Raw genomic sequence first — 14,858 nt, forward strand, 5'->3', positions numbered from 1 at the left:
TGATATATTTATAAGGGATTCCACCCACCACTTAGTAACAATTGTAATACCTCGTAATTTTGAAGACCTTTATTATATTTTAAAAGTAATATTTTAATCTATTTTAATTTTATATTAATTTATTTGAAATAAAATTTATTTGATAAAATATAATCTTATTTTATTTTGAAGAAATGTAATTATTTTTGATAGTTTAGAAATGTTTAAAAGTGATTTAAACTATATTTAAACTTTTTCCTTTGATAAAATAGATTTCGGATAAAAGTCGTAAAATTGGGATTTTCCCATTTCTTACGGTCGTTGGGTAAACGAGTTTGGATATTGGGCATATGAGTACTTAATCTTTTAGTAAAATCGTGTTTAAGAACTTTAATTTTCTCGGAAATCGCGTTCGACGAATATTTCTAATTTCCGTCGAAACGAACCAAAACGTAAACAATTGAAACTCACCCAAACACCCTACCCCAAACCATGCACCCTCCATCCTCCATGGGTCTCCTCTTCATCTTTCATTTCCTCAATTCTCATTTTCTCTCTTCCTTTCATCAAACATCAAATTCATCTCAAAAATCCTCCTTACAATCCTTAAATCCACCATAAATCCTTCATTTCTCCACCAAATCTCATAAAAATTATATATTTTGAATCCTCTCTTCAATCCTCATTTACTAGTAAGTTTTATTTTCATTTCCCACAATTTTGTTTTAAGACTCATCTTTTAGGGTTTCGAATTTAAAGCTTAATAATTGTGTTTTTTTTGTTCTTATAGGTGAAAAATTTGAAGATGATTTAGGTGACTTATATATTGTAGAAGATGATGAGTGATTTCGGTTTCTAGGACTCTTTCTCAAGTGTTATTGTTCTCTTTTTCTAGCTTAAGGTAACTATTCCGAGTTACTCGACGATTTTATGTCACATTAGTAGTTGTATTTGTTGTTTCTTGTTTGTTGTTGTTTGAGACGATCTTGTTGATAAATAAATGAATGCAGTAAGATGGGTATACTTATGTTTAATTTATGTTACCCATTTGTATATTATTGTTTGGAACAAATTTGGATGAGGAATTATGGGTTGTGACAAGTCCGTGTTTTGGCTGGAACGCGTCAGTACCGGACCGAGACGGTTTCCAATGCTTCCAAAAATATGACATATTGAACGACATCGAAAAATTAGGTGGTTTAGCCACTTGAATCACTCAATTCGGAGTCCGTATGAGTAAATGGCATCGTTTTATCGATTAAAAATTTATAGAAAAGTTTAACCTTGTGTGAGACGTTTATTTATGCTATTTTATTATGCGAGAATTTTGTGAAATTAGTTATTTTGTAAGTTGGAATATATTTCCTTATGTTAATAGTTTTTCACATGATAAAAATTGGAAATGGTATGAGGATGATATTGTGATGAATTTTGTGATTTGGGCCAAAGTAGGCCAAGACTCTGAGCTGGGCCAGATTGACCGAACGAGTTTGGTCAAACTAGGTTTAAACCGGTCAGCCTCGATTTGACCGATGACCCGTCGCGGGACTCGGGTCGAGAGTTTGTCTTTGAGGTGAGATTGGTTGTTATTGGATGTTTTATGTTATGCCTTGATATTTGTAATTATCATTTCACATGTTGGTTGTTGGATGCTTTGGATGCCTTATACTTGAGTCTTGTTGCCTCTCTGTCATTTTAGCTTGTTCTCATGGATTATGGTACTGTTGGTTAGCTGGAATTTGGATTATTATTGATATTGGAGATATTGTTGGATTGTCAGCTGAATATGCTCTTGCGTAGTCTTTCATATGATAGGGTGTGTATGATCATTTGTGTGTGTGTGCAAGTTTGGACTCTTTGCCCCTCTTATAGTTAATTGGGTGTCCTACTTGTCTTGTGTGGTGTGGGCTAAAGTATTCAAGATGGGACTAGGTCCTAGGTGAGTATTTCGGCCTTCGTCATAGATAGGCCCTTATAGTCTTTGACGAGTGTATGTTCACAGCTTAATAGCCTTTGTGTCTTAGCTTGGTGGACTTATATCCAAGTTAGGGTATGACCTCCTGACGTACTCTTAGAAGTATGTGGTCAGCTTAAGTACTAGCCAACCCTTTGGTGGACTCCTTAGGGGTACTCATGTGTGTGATCATGAGTCTTGGATGCGGTACTTTCCGCATGTCGCTAGGTCTGCGCAGGTTTAAAACTAGGGTGTTTACCTTACCTCGTGGTATAGACTCGAGTTACAGAGTGACTATTGTCTGTACTAGGAACTTATGCCTGTCTCTAGATATATTGTCCTTTCTTGTTTGATGATTCTATGAATCATAGAAGGTGAGATGCAAGCCGGCTATGGTTGATAGTGTTTGGTTTCCCGGATGTTATGTGATTCACATGATAGTGTAGTATGAGTCGGTCTAGTATTCACATGCTAGGACTATGTGTTGTTATATTGCTGTTCACATGATAAGCACGATTGTTTAGCATCTATATGCTAAGGCTATGTGTTATTCATATTCTTATGTTTACATGTTATATTAATTATGACATTTCGTGGCTGGGAGAACTCGGAGTTACTCCCCACTGACTGTGGCTTTCGTATTTGTATAAAATGCGATTGACAGGTAGGTGATGTATATATGGGGTACATGGACGAGCTAGCGAGCAAAGTAACCTTGGGACCTAGATTGGCTTTATTTTATTGTGACCCTTAAACACTTTTTATGTCATATACTTTTTAGGGACATATGTCTCCCTTTTTCAAATTTGGGTTGTATAACTTTATTTCGCGACTTTAGCGATATTTTATGTATGAGATATATTTTAGACCTTGCATGTTTGACACCTTCCCATTTGGATATTTTTATAACAGGTTCAGGTTTCGTTTTCGGTTTTAAAAATTACAGGTTTTTACCCAAATGAACCTATTACAAACATATCCATGCAGTTTTTATCTAGAATTATGTGTTTACTTTTCCGCAATGAATGAGGGTGTCACAGTTGGTATTAGAGTATTTTTGCTCCCGACGCACGTTTGTGCACCCCCAATATAAATAACTTGACCTTAAAATAATAAACTTGAGAGATGGGTAGGATGGGTAGACTTAGGACCTTATGTTGTAGCCTCTTTGTGATTGCTATTTGTTAGGTGCTAACCAATGTTCTTTTTTTGCAAGATGGCCCCTCCAAGAAACGTAGATAATGCAATCTTACAAGCTAGGTTTGTTAATTGTTAGTTATTAATTTTCGTGTCGTTGAAGCTATGACCGTGATCTTACTCGTTGGTGACCAAGATTGAGTGGCCGTTGCCGAATGTTGAAGATTGGTTATGCCAAATGAAGAATGCTTCCACTTTCTCGATATTTCTTTTCGTGTTCAGTGTACCTTACCTTAATCTTTCAATCTCGTTGTTTATTCGTCTTTTTAATTCCTCTTCTCTCGCCTTGGTAACTACTGTCCTATTCTTTTTCCCGATTCATCCTTTGGTTAGTCTTGTTAGTTGTGCTTGATGTCAGAGCCTAGTGAGTTGAGAAACACCTTGGGATTTATGTCTATTGAGAGCTTGTTTGTTATAGGTGATTGAGCATGGGTACTACCTTAGCACATAAGTTGGAATGAACCTAAGCTACTTCATTTGAGAGTCTCGATGTTTCTTGTGGAGAATTAAAGGAATGATAGTTAGCCCCAATCTTTGTAGGCCTTGAAAGGAATACAATAGGACATTGACGTTGTTTAATGGATTGGTATCGTACTTTGGAATTAGTTAGTTTGTTAAACCTTTTGAGTTGACCAAAACTAGTATAGAGTAGCCCTTGTTGACCTTTTGTAATTTGAGAACACGTGGTTGACCTTATTAATCATATCTGAATTTGGGAATTTTGGTGGAAAGTTGTTCGATGTAGTTCGTGAGTTCAAAGATGCGATTCTAATTTATGGTATCGGAGACTAGAAGTACGAAGTGGTGAGATGATAGTGTAAACAAGCCATGGTACTTGGGGATGACATAGCAAGTGAAGTTCGATGACGAGAATTGTAAAGGAGATACTTTGGGACTTGGATGGTAACAAATGAATTTGTGTGGTGAATTGATTTTGGCTCTTGGAACCAATTGAGTTGAGGAATACCTACCATTGTGGAGTCCTTGTTAGTCCTATGATTTGGTAGACTTTTGAGGCTTTGTTGAGCACCTTAGTGATGTAAACTTATCATAGCGATCATAAGTTTTGAGGAGTGTTTGGTTAAGCGGTAACCCTTTCATTATGCCGCTTCTGTTCTCCTCTCCTTCTCTTTAGCGTTCGTTGAACCCTGTTTTTATGCCGAAGTTTATGTATCTTCTTCTTCCCCGAGATATCTTCTTAACTCGAGTACCTCTTATTTCTGTCAACCGTTATCTTTACGGTCCGACTCCTTAGTTTCCTAACTTGTCATGCTTATGCACCCTTCGAAAATATTTTACCGTTTCTCTATTCCGTTATCACTCCTTATCTCCTTAGTATAGTTGGTACCTTGTTGACCATGTTTACAGAGTTAGTGGGATGTGATTTGAGGATTTTTGTATTTTGATTTTTGTCGGGAATTGGTGTAGAAGTTTGTGTCTGTATTTGACCATGTGATATGAGAGTTAGATTTTTGATGGAATTCTTATGATGGCAATGTTGTAGTCTCCTTGCGATTTGAGGTTCACGTGATTTGGTGGTATAAGACTCACTTTGGTTTCGATTTGATGATGAGACTAATGGGATTAGTTTACCTTGGTGGAGTATTTCTATGGTTATTTTGGATTTGTTTTGGGCATTGTTCGTTTGGGGATTGTTCGTTTGTCATTTAAGCCTTACTTTACGGTATTGGGGATTGATAGCTAAGTTTGTGGAGTGTTATTGTAAGTTTGGACCTTATATTTAATCCTTTGAGGAATCTTTCTATTGGAATTGGAATATTGTTGGGAAGTAGGATAATGAATCTTGAGTAAACCGATCAGATGATTTGTGTGATGATTCCATTTATCTTATAGTTAGTGCTAATTATGGATTGGATAGTGCAACTTGTTGCTTGTGGGTTGGTTTCAAGCATGAATGCGTTTGGAAATATTGAATCTTGGTAAGGGTATAATATTGTTACTAGTTTCGACTTTGGATTTTGATTTTGTTCGGTGGAGGATATTGGTGGAAACATTTTGATTGGGAAATTGTTAAGTTATAATTGTAGAGGATAGGATTGTCGCAAGGATTAGCTTATAAGTAGACTTGTCGATGAGTGTTTCAGATGGCTCTTTGGATTAGTGTGGCCTCTGGTTGTTGCTCTGTTGATGTTCGGAGGACCTAGTAGGATGACTCTCTGCCTGGAAAATTGAGTGAGTAACCTTTCTTGATGTACCGATCTTCCTAATTCCGATCTCCGACAATTGTCATTCTTGCTATTCTGGCTTGTTCCGTTGAGTTCGCCTTTTTGGAACTCATTTGACCTTTTGAGTAAAGCTTCTTGTTCGTTGACATATTTATTGACTTCATCCCAAAATTCCACCTTTAAGAGTTCAATTCCTTCTTGTCTGTTGGGTGTGAGTTCCCTATCGCGACTTGCACTTCTCGTTCCCGAGTTGTTTTCCATCTTGCATAGATTCTATCTAGTTTGAGTAAACTTTTGGTTCATTATTTTAAATTTGGAGTTAAATCTACAAATTTACCTCTTTCTATAACATTTGAAAATGATTTCTCACTCTCTTTCAACCTTGGTGTTCGATTTGATACCTAAGCTATTTCTCGTTTTGTGTAATTTCGGACCAATGTGAGTTAACTTTTCGATTCATTGTTAAAATTTGTATTATATTTGGAAAACTTGACTTCTGGTAAAGTTTGAAAAATGATTTTAACATTTTTCTATAACAATTGCATTTGACCTTTCGTTTTCATTTTGTTTTGACGTTGATTCGTTGTCAGGATTCGTTATTGGAGACGTCTGATAGCTAATTCTTCACTTATCGGGGAATGATTTCGTATTTTGATTTGTACTTGATTCGGAATGATAGCGCGCTTGCATGCATCAAGAGTTCTCTCATTCCCTTGATATGGACATCGTGCTTTTGAAAGTTTTCTTAAGCCCTTTTGAAAGATCATCTTTTGAATTGCAATTTGTTTTGAATGTTTTGATTTTCGCCCTTGGAAAATTGAGTTCGTCCTTATTATATTTTCGTTTTCTACTTGCAAGTTTCGAGGACGAAACTTCTTAAAAGGAGGGATGATTGTAACACCCCGTAATTTTGAAGACCTTTATTATATTTTAAAAGTAATATTTTAATCTATTTTAATTTTATATTAATTTATTTGAAATAAAATTTATTTGATAAAATATAATCTTATTTTATTTTGAAGAAATGTAATTATTTTTGATAGTTTAGAAATGTTTAAAAGTGATTTAAACTATATTTAAACTTTTTCCTTTGATAAAATAGATTCGGATAAAAGTCGTAAAATTGGGATTTTCCCATTTCTTACGGTCGTTGGGTAAACGAGTTTGGGTATTGGGCATATGAGTACTTTATCTTTTGGTAAAATCGTGTTTAAGAACTTTAATTTTCTCGGAAATCGCGTTCGACGAATATTTCTAATTTCCGTCGAAACGAACCAAAACGTAAACAATTGAAACTCACCCAAACACCCTACCCCAAACCATGCACCCTCCATCCTCCATGGGTCTCCTCTTCATCTTTCATTTCCTCAATTCTCATTCTCTCTCTTCCTTTCATCAAACATCAAATTCATCTAAAAAATCCTCCTTACAATCCCTAAATCCACCATAAATCCTTCATTTCTCCACAAAATCTCATAAAAATTATATATTTGGAATCCTCTCTTCAATCCTCATTTACTAGTAAGCTTTATTTTCATTTCCCCCAATTTTGTTTTAAGACTCATCTTTTAGGGTTTCAAATTTAAAGCTTAATAATTGTGTTTTTGTTGTTCTTATAGGTGAAAAATTTGAAGATGATTTAGGTGACTTATATATTGTAGAAGATGATGAGTGATTTCGGTTTCTAGGACTCTTTCCCAAGTGTTATTGTTCTCTTTTTCTAGCTTAAGGTAACTATTCCGAGTTACTCGACGATTTAATGTCACATTAGTAGTTGTATTTGTTGTTTGTTGTTGTTTGTTGTTGTTTGAGACGATCTTGTAGATAAATGAATGAATGGAGTAAGATGGGTATGCTTATGTTTAATTTATGTTACCCATTTGTATATTATTGTTTGGAACAAATTTGGATGAGGAATTATGGGTTGTGACAAGTCCGTGTTTTGGCTGGAACGCGTCAGTACCGGACTGAGACGGTTTCCAATGCTTCCAAAAATATGACATATTGAACGGCATCGAAAAATTAGGTGGTTTAGCCACTTGAATCACTCAATTCGGAGTCCGTATGAGTAAATGGCATCGTTTTATCGATTAAAAATTTATAGAAAAGTTTACCCTTGTGTGAGACGTTTATTTATGCTATTTTATTATGCGAGAATTTTGTGAAATTAGTTATTTTGTAAGTTGGAATATATTTCCTTATGTTAATAGTTTTTCACATGATAAAAATTGGAAATGGTATGAGAATGATATTGTGATGAATTTTGTGATTTGGGCCAAAGTAGGCCAAGACTCTGAGCTGGGCCAGATTGACCGAACGAGTTTGGTCAAACTAGGTTTAAACCGGTCATCCTCGATTTGATCGATGACCCGTCGCGGGACTCGGGTCGAGAGTTTGTCTTTGAGGTGAGATTGGTTGTTATTGGATGTTTTATGTTATGCCTTGATATTTGTAATTATCATTTCACATGTTGGTTGTTGGATGCTTTGGATGCCTTATGCTTGAGTCTTGTTGCCTCTCTGTCATTTTAGCTTGTTCTCATGGATTATGGTACTGCTGGTTAGCTGGAATTTGAATTATTATTGATATTGAAGATATTGTTGGATTGTCAGCTGAATATACTCTTGCGTAGTCTTTCATATGCTAGGGTGTGTATGATCATTTGTGTGTGTGTGTAAGTTTGGACTCTTTGCCCCTCTTATAGTTAATTGGGTGTCCTACTTGTCTTGTGTGGTGTGGGCTAAAGTATTCAAGCTGGGACTAGGTCCTAGGTGAGTATTTCGGCATTCGTCATAGATAGGCCCTTATAGTCTTTGACGAGTGTATGTTCACAGCTTAATAGCCTTTGTGTCTTAGCTTGGTGGGCTTATATCCAAGTTAGGATATGACCTCCTGACGTACTCTTAGAAGTATGTGGTCAGCTTAAGTACTAGCCAACCATTTGGTGGACTCCTTCGGGGTACTCATGTGTGTGATCATGGGTCTTGGATGCGGTACTTTCCGCATGTCGCTAGGTCTGCGTAGGTTTAGGACTAAGATGTTTACCTTACCTCGTGGTATAGACTCGAGTTACAGAGTGACTATTGACTGTACTAGGAACTTATGCCTGTCTCTAGATATATTGTCCTTTCTTGTTTGATGATTCTATGAATCATAGAAGGTGAGATGCAAGCCGGCTATGGTTGATTGAGTTTGGATTCCCGGATGTTATGTGATTCACATGATAGTGTAGTATGAGTCGGTCTAGTATTCACATGCTAGGACTATGTGTTGTTATATTGTTGTTCACATGATAAGCACGATTGTTTAGCATCTATATGCTAAGGCTATGTGTTATTCATATTCTTATGTTTACATGTTATATTAATTATGACATTTCGTGGCTGGGAGAACTCGGAGTTACTCCCCACTGACTGTGGCTTTCGTATTTGTATAAAATGCGATTGTGTGTGTAGGTGATGCATATATGGGGTACATGGACGAGCTAGCGAGCAAAGTAACCTTGGGACCTAGATTGGCTTTATTTTATTGTGACCCTTAAACACTTTTTATGTCATATACTTTTTAGGGACATATGTCTCCCTTTTTCATATTTGGGTTGTATAACTTTGTTTCGCGACTTTAGCGATGTTTTATGTATGAGATTTATTTTAGACCTTGCATGTTTGACACCTTCCCATTTGGATATTTTTATAACAGGTTCAGGTTTCGTTTTCGGTTTTAAAAATTACAGGTTTTTACCCAAATGAACCTATTACAAACATATCCATGCAGTTTTTATCTAGAATTATGTGTTTACTTTTCCGCAATGAATGAGGGTGTCACATTACATGATTAAAACTTAAGAGGTACTCGATTAAATAAACAATAAGATTAATTTGTCTTAAGACATCATCATATTAGCTTTATCAAATTGGGTGCTTATCTCTGTCGGGACTGGTCCAATTAATTACTCCGTATTAGTCAATTGATAGATTTTTTTTTTCCAAAATAAGCATTTTCCCCAAATTAATTATCAAAATGGGTCGACTTTCAAATTTATTACCGGAAATGGGTCCACGTAGGATTAGATTTATCGAACCTAGGTTTAGGAGGCAAATCACCAGCCCGCTTGGCGACTTGTTTCGTTAAATAATCCAGAAATCACCTTCCTCTTTCCCACTTCAACGCATTCTTAATCAAAATTTTTTTTTTTTTGCAAAGGTCGCCAGCCCACCTGCCGTTTTGAGACCTGGATCAAATTTTGCAAAGCTTTGGCAATATAATTCCTCGCCAAGTCGCCTAGGCGCTTGGCGATTTCAGTCTTGATCGCCAGTTCGGGTGGCGACTTGCTCTAAAGACAAACATCAAGTTTGATTGTCTATTAAGTGAAACTTTGGGTATAGTCGCTGACCGACTTGGCGACTTGGATCTGAGCCTAGTTTCGGGATGACGTGGACCCATTTTGGGTAATAAATTTGAAAGTTGACCCATTTTGACCATTAATTTGTGAAAAATGCCCGTTTTGGAAAAAAAATCCAATTGGTATATATAATAAATACCATAGCTTGCCAACATCTCTCGCTTTTAAAAGAAGACATTTTAGTAGCTAAATATTTAGAAATTTCAAAGTTAATTATAAAAGGTGATAATTTATGTGTTATCAATTCAATTCGTAATACTTGACAAATTTTTTGGGAAATTTCTAGTATTATAAAAGATGTAAAATTAGATCTTCATTTCTTTGATTAAGTGATAATTAAACATTGTAAAAAAACAAAAATCACACATAAACTACTTTCAATTTTATATATTCTTTCGACAAAGGTGACGAGTCCTTCCATATATTCACATGTGCTCGATTCAGTTGTAAATAATACAAAGTATATTTTATTACTTATTGTCGTATAACACTCATATACTCACATGTAAACGATTCAATTGTAAACAATATAATCCATTACTCGTTTTTTTATAATGTAAGAAAATTAGATTGATTAACTCGATATATGTTAAGTGCGAAAAACACATAAACATCACCTTCCACGGTTAGTTTTGAGATTCTAATTACTTAGGCGTCATGTGGCATACTGCCATTTATACGTAAACAATTCAATGATTTTACCTTCTTCTCGGTAAACTAATGAGGATTAGGATCCATTGTCGATCGCCGCGTCTGGTAACTCTATGTATAGCTACTCCATTTAATGCAAGACATGTCGCCGTCATCAACGGTGAAATTAAATTAAAGTGCAACGTAACAGAAATTACCTTTATTTCACGGTTTTCACCTCATTTTTTCAATACCAAACAACACAACAGAAACACGTACGGTAATACAAACACAGTAACTAGAGTACAGTAAGAAAGTAACCGAAAGCACGCAGTAACATAGTTAAAACCCGACCTGAGGATCCAAGCCCATATCCTAACCCGACCCGTTCATTTAATTCCTTCAGTTGCCATTAACGTGGCCCATCTCGGTGGACTATGAGTACACGTCCGTAGAAAGTTGTAGAGTCCATTTCATAGATCGCACGTATCATCGAGTGCTCGGTCGCGTATGTCACTAATCCGTATCCTCTTGGCATATAATTCTCATCAGTAGGAATCTAAAACAATAAACACAACATTATAAGATAACACGACTTTAATCAACTACCAAGTACTCCGTAGAAATTAATTAATACTTCTGTTTAACAATTAACAACTAATGCAAGATATTAAATTCATGGGTTATTCTACATGGTGACTCTGAACTTTTTTCAGATCCCACGTGGTAACCCTGCAAATCAGAAAACAAAAATGGTAACCCTAAAGTGCATTATTATGTATCACCGTTAGGGTTGAGCAAAACCGGGTACCCGACCCGGTTTTGCAAACCGGTTCGGTCCCCGGTTTTAAAAAACCTTAAATTTCTTAAACCTCACCCGCACCTCTTTTAATCCGGGTAACCAGTTTTTCTGAAATTTTCAAACCGGATTTGAAAACCGGTTACCCGCACCGGTTTTCGAACCCGGTTTTTGGTTGAATGCTCTTGAATGGCACAATAAACATGCTGCCAATTTGACTTTTGAAGACCTTGGTTGTCAAATGTTAAAATTATTTCATAAAAAAGTCATACATATTAAAGTTTAAAGAGTCTTAGACATGTAAATGATGTTCAAAACTACAATTAAAGAGTCACAGACATCTAAAATTACTTCATAAAGAAATAGGGTTTTGATGTTTTGAGCCTAAGTCTTGGCTTGGTTGTGTTTAATTCATAGATGAAATTATGTTTTTGAGAAAAATTCAATCCGGTTTTAAAAGCGGTCTCCGGTTTGGTTTTATTTAGACCCGCACCCGCACCTCATTTATGCTTAAAAATTCGGTTCGGTCCCCGCACCGGAAAAAACCCGAATTTTTCGGTCTCCATTATTCGGTTTTCGGTCCGGTTTCGGTTTAAAAATGCGGTTCGGTTTTTTTTGCTCAGCCCTAATCACCGTAACCCTTAACTAAAATTCCGTCAATTTGCACCATTAATTGTTGATGTGGCGTGTGATGTGGCTATTTGGTCTTGATGTAGCGTGTGACATGGATTGCAAGGCGGGATTAATTAGTTAGTCGTATTAGTTAGATTTAATAAGTAGTCGGGTTTTTAATATATTATAAGTATCATTATTATTTTATTAATTTAATATGTAGGCGAGACGAGATTGCAAGGCAGGATTGCGAGACGGAATAATGTAAGATGAAAAACAAACAAAAACAACACAAGTTAAACCATCTTCTACACCACCTCGCACCACCATCGTGGCTACCACCTCAGACCACCACGCCAACACCCCCCTCTCGTCGACCTCCACTATGGCGACACCAAAAGCAGCCCAGAATTCATCAACGAGCATCAACAAATTGAGGCTCCCAATGCCAAAAGCACCACCATCCGCACCGAACCCCACAGGCCCACAGTCCCACCTTAAAAACCCCTTCCCCTCTCCATAAAACCCAGATCTAGTGTTTTTAGGGGAGTGAGATGAGCTTACAAAGGTGAGGGAGAAGATTAAGGGTGTCGGGTTTCGACGGGCGGCGGCGTGATTGGTGTTTCGACGGGCAACTGCGGGCGGTGAAGGGTGGGGAGGCGCCGACGATAGTTCGACGAAGGTTGGTGAAGGGTTGGGTGGCGACGACGGTAGTGGTTATAGCGGAGGCTGTGATTGTGGTGGATTGTTTTTTTTTTCTTTAATTTATTCATTTCCTATGTGTATTAGTAAAACAGCCTAGTCATTAGCTAAATCAGCAAAAATTAGTCATGTCATTCGCCACATATGACACTTAACGGCCCATTTTGACGGAATTAAAGTTCAGGGTAACGTTAATTACATTTAAGGGACTCCGGGATTTCCAAAAACTTTTTCTATTTTGTAGGGTTACCATGTATTATTCGAAAAAGTTCAGCGTCACCATTTGGAAAAACCCATTTTTTAACAATTAAAATGTCATTATAAAACATAGACTTAATGAGTTAATTAAAATACTTTTGTCTCAATTATTTGTTTACCTTTAATTGAAATACCGTTCACATTAGGACGGACAAAGCAAGGAATAGTGTAATAGATTACACAAAAACTCCAAAGAGACGTTCTCTTAGTATTCACATAATAAAGTGAGGGACCTACTAAATTATATTTTTTTATATTATGTCTCCCACTAAGTTAGTGGGAGACAGTTTCTATGAAACCTAATGGAGAGATTGTATTCATTTTTGAAAAATGAAGATTTACAGTTTCCAAACATCATTACAAAATGTTACTATCAGAAATGGAGTTAAAACTAACTAATTAATATTATTTTACGTCTTTGTCATTTGTTTATCTTTAATTAAAATACCAAAATGGAGAGAATAACGACTATACAAGAGTTTAAATTCATTTTTAATAAGAAAAAACGGACCTTCCGTCTTAGATGGTCATTGTTATTTAACTTTGATTAAAATATCGCTCACAATGAGACGGAGATCATAAAAATAAAAAAAGAGTTAAACACAAAGAGAACAGTAAGAAGGAAACCTTGCATTTAGTAATTTCGCCATATGGAGAAAATGCGTCATAGAGAGTCACCACGTCGACGGCGAAAGAAAGGTTGCCAACATAAACTCGGTACTCCGCCATTGATGAGTTTCACGAAAGCGTAAATTGAACGAAGCGAAAGAAGGGAGAAAAGTAGAGGATTGTGAAGAGGAGGATGAAGGATATATAGTGGATGAAAATGAAGGGGTATTTATTGAGAACTGATGAGTGAAAGTGTGAAAGGAGTCCAGGTAAACTGGGAGAATCTTCTGAGTGTAAGTCACGTGGTGTGCACGTTCAAGGAAAACTAGATCTAGTAATGCGAATCTTTCCAAATAGAGGAAGTATATAAAACTCTATGAGTTGAGCTGGATAGATTCTCACTCCACGTTCTATATTGACTTATTGAGCATACCAGGCTAGCCCTAGCCCAAATGCTCAACTACATTACGAGTTAGAACATGAATTGGCGTTATCGGGTGATATTCAATCTCAATGCCATCCTTTTATAAATAATAAGTGAGGACCCTGAAAATAATGAGTGCATGTAAAAGGGTAGTACCAAGATTACACCTAGGCAGCACCAAAACGGACACGGATACGAATACGCGACATGGCATCCCATGAAATTTAGGACACGGGATACGTCATTTAAATTCAACCATGTAACAATTCACGCCATTTACCTTAAATTCAACTTGATTCCGTTTGAAGGTGTCCAAATACCATGGACACGGCTCAAAATAGCATGGACACGTGACCAAATAAAAGATGAAAGTTAGACACGGCTTTACAAGTGTTCGACACGTTTTGACGTGTGTCCGACGAGTGTCGTGTCTGACCAGGGGCGAGGCCACCTTTGCTAATGGTGTAGCAGGTGCTACACCGAAAACGAAAATTTCGGTTAGAATTTTGTAATTTGCTACACCAATATCTACGACTTCTATGCCAATATCTAATAACATTACCTTAAAGTATATATTTTGCTACACCGAAATTAAAATCCTGGACTCGCCCCTGTGTCTGACACGGGTGTCCGACACAGGAAGGCCGATTAGGAGGAGCGTCCTTGCTACCTAGGATTACACCCTATCATTTAAGTTAAACTAAACTATACATAACTAAACACACTGAATATAGCTGAATTTAAAATGAGTTGAAATTAAGTACAAAAGAACCCGATCCATTATACCGTTACAATAATATGTCGGGGTCAAACTAGGAATATATTCACCACAAAATGTAGTCCAAACTCCAAACCAGCTTGTCTCCGAAAAGGACCGGCCCATTAAGCCTCTAGAATGTATTCCTTGGGTAAAAAACATTATCCCAAATGAGTGTGTAATAGGACTATAGGAGTACACTTTACACTACTAATAATAATCCGACGAACAAAATTGCTTAATAAATTACAAATTCTCGTTGAAAACGGGCACTATCTTTCACAAGTTAAAGATGGATAGTTTCTCTCTTACAATATGCAAGTGATATTATTTATGGGGTGCTCCATTT

At 36.5% G+C, this 14,858-nt stretch overlaps 1 long non-coding RNA gene across 1 annotated transcript; it reads right to left on the reverse strand.

The window, feature by feature from the left end:
- Positions 1-10,553: 10,553 nt before the first annotated feature.
- On the reverse strand, positions 10,554-13,664 carry LOC141646495 (uncharacterized). Its single transcript, XR_012545573.1, has 2 exons — positions 13,347-13,664; positions 10,554-10,907 (listed from the first exon to the last, which is right to left on the reverse strand). It is a non-coding gene; the product is annotated as an uncharacterized LOC141646495 (long non-coding RNA).
- Between the last annotated feature and the right edge of the window lie 1,194 nt (positions 13,665-14,858).

The sequence above is a fragment of the Silene latifolia genome, chromosome 3 (genome assembly GCF_048544455.1).
Source record: "Silene latifolia isolate original U9 population chromosome 3, ASM4854445v1, whole genome shotgun sequence".
In the NCBI taxonomy this organism is placed as follows: Eukaryota; Viridiplantae; Streptophyta; class Magnoliopsida; order Caryophyllales; family Caryophyllaceae; genus Silene; species Silene latifolia.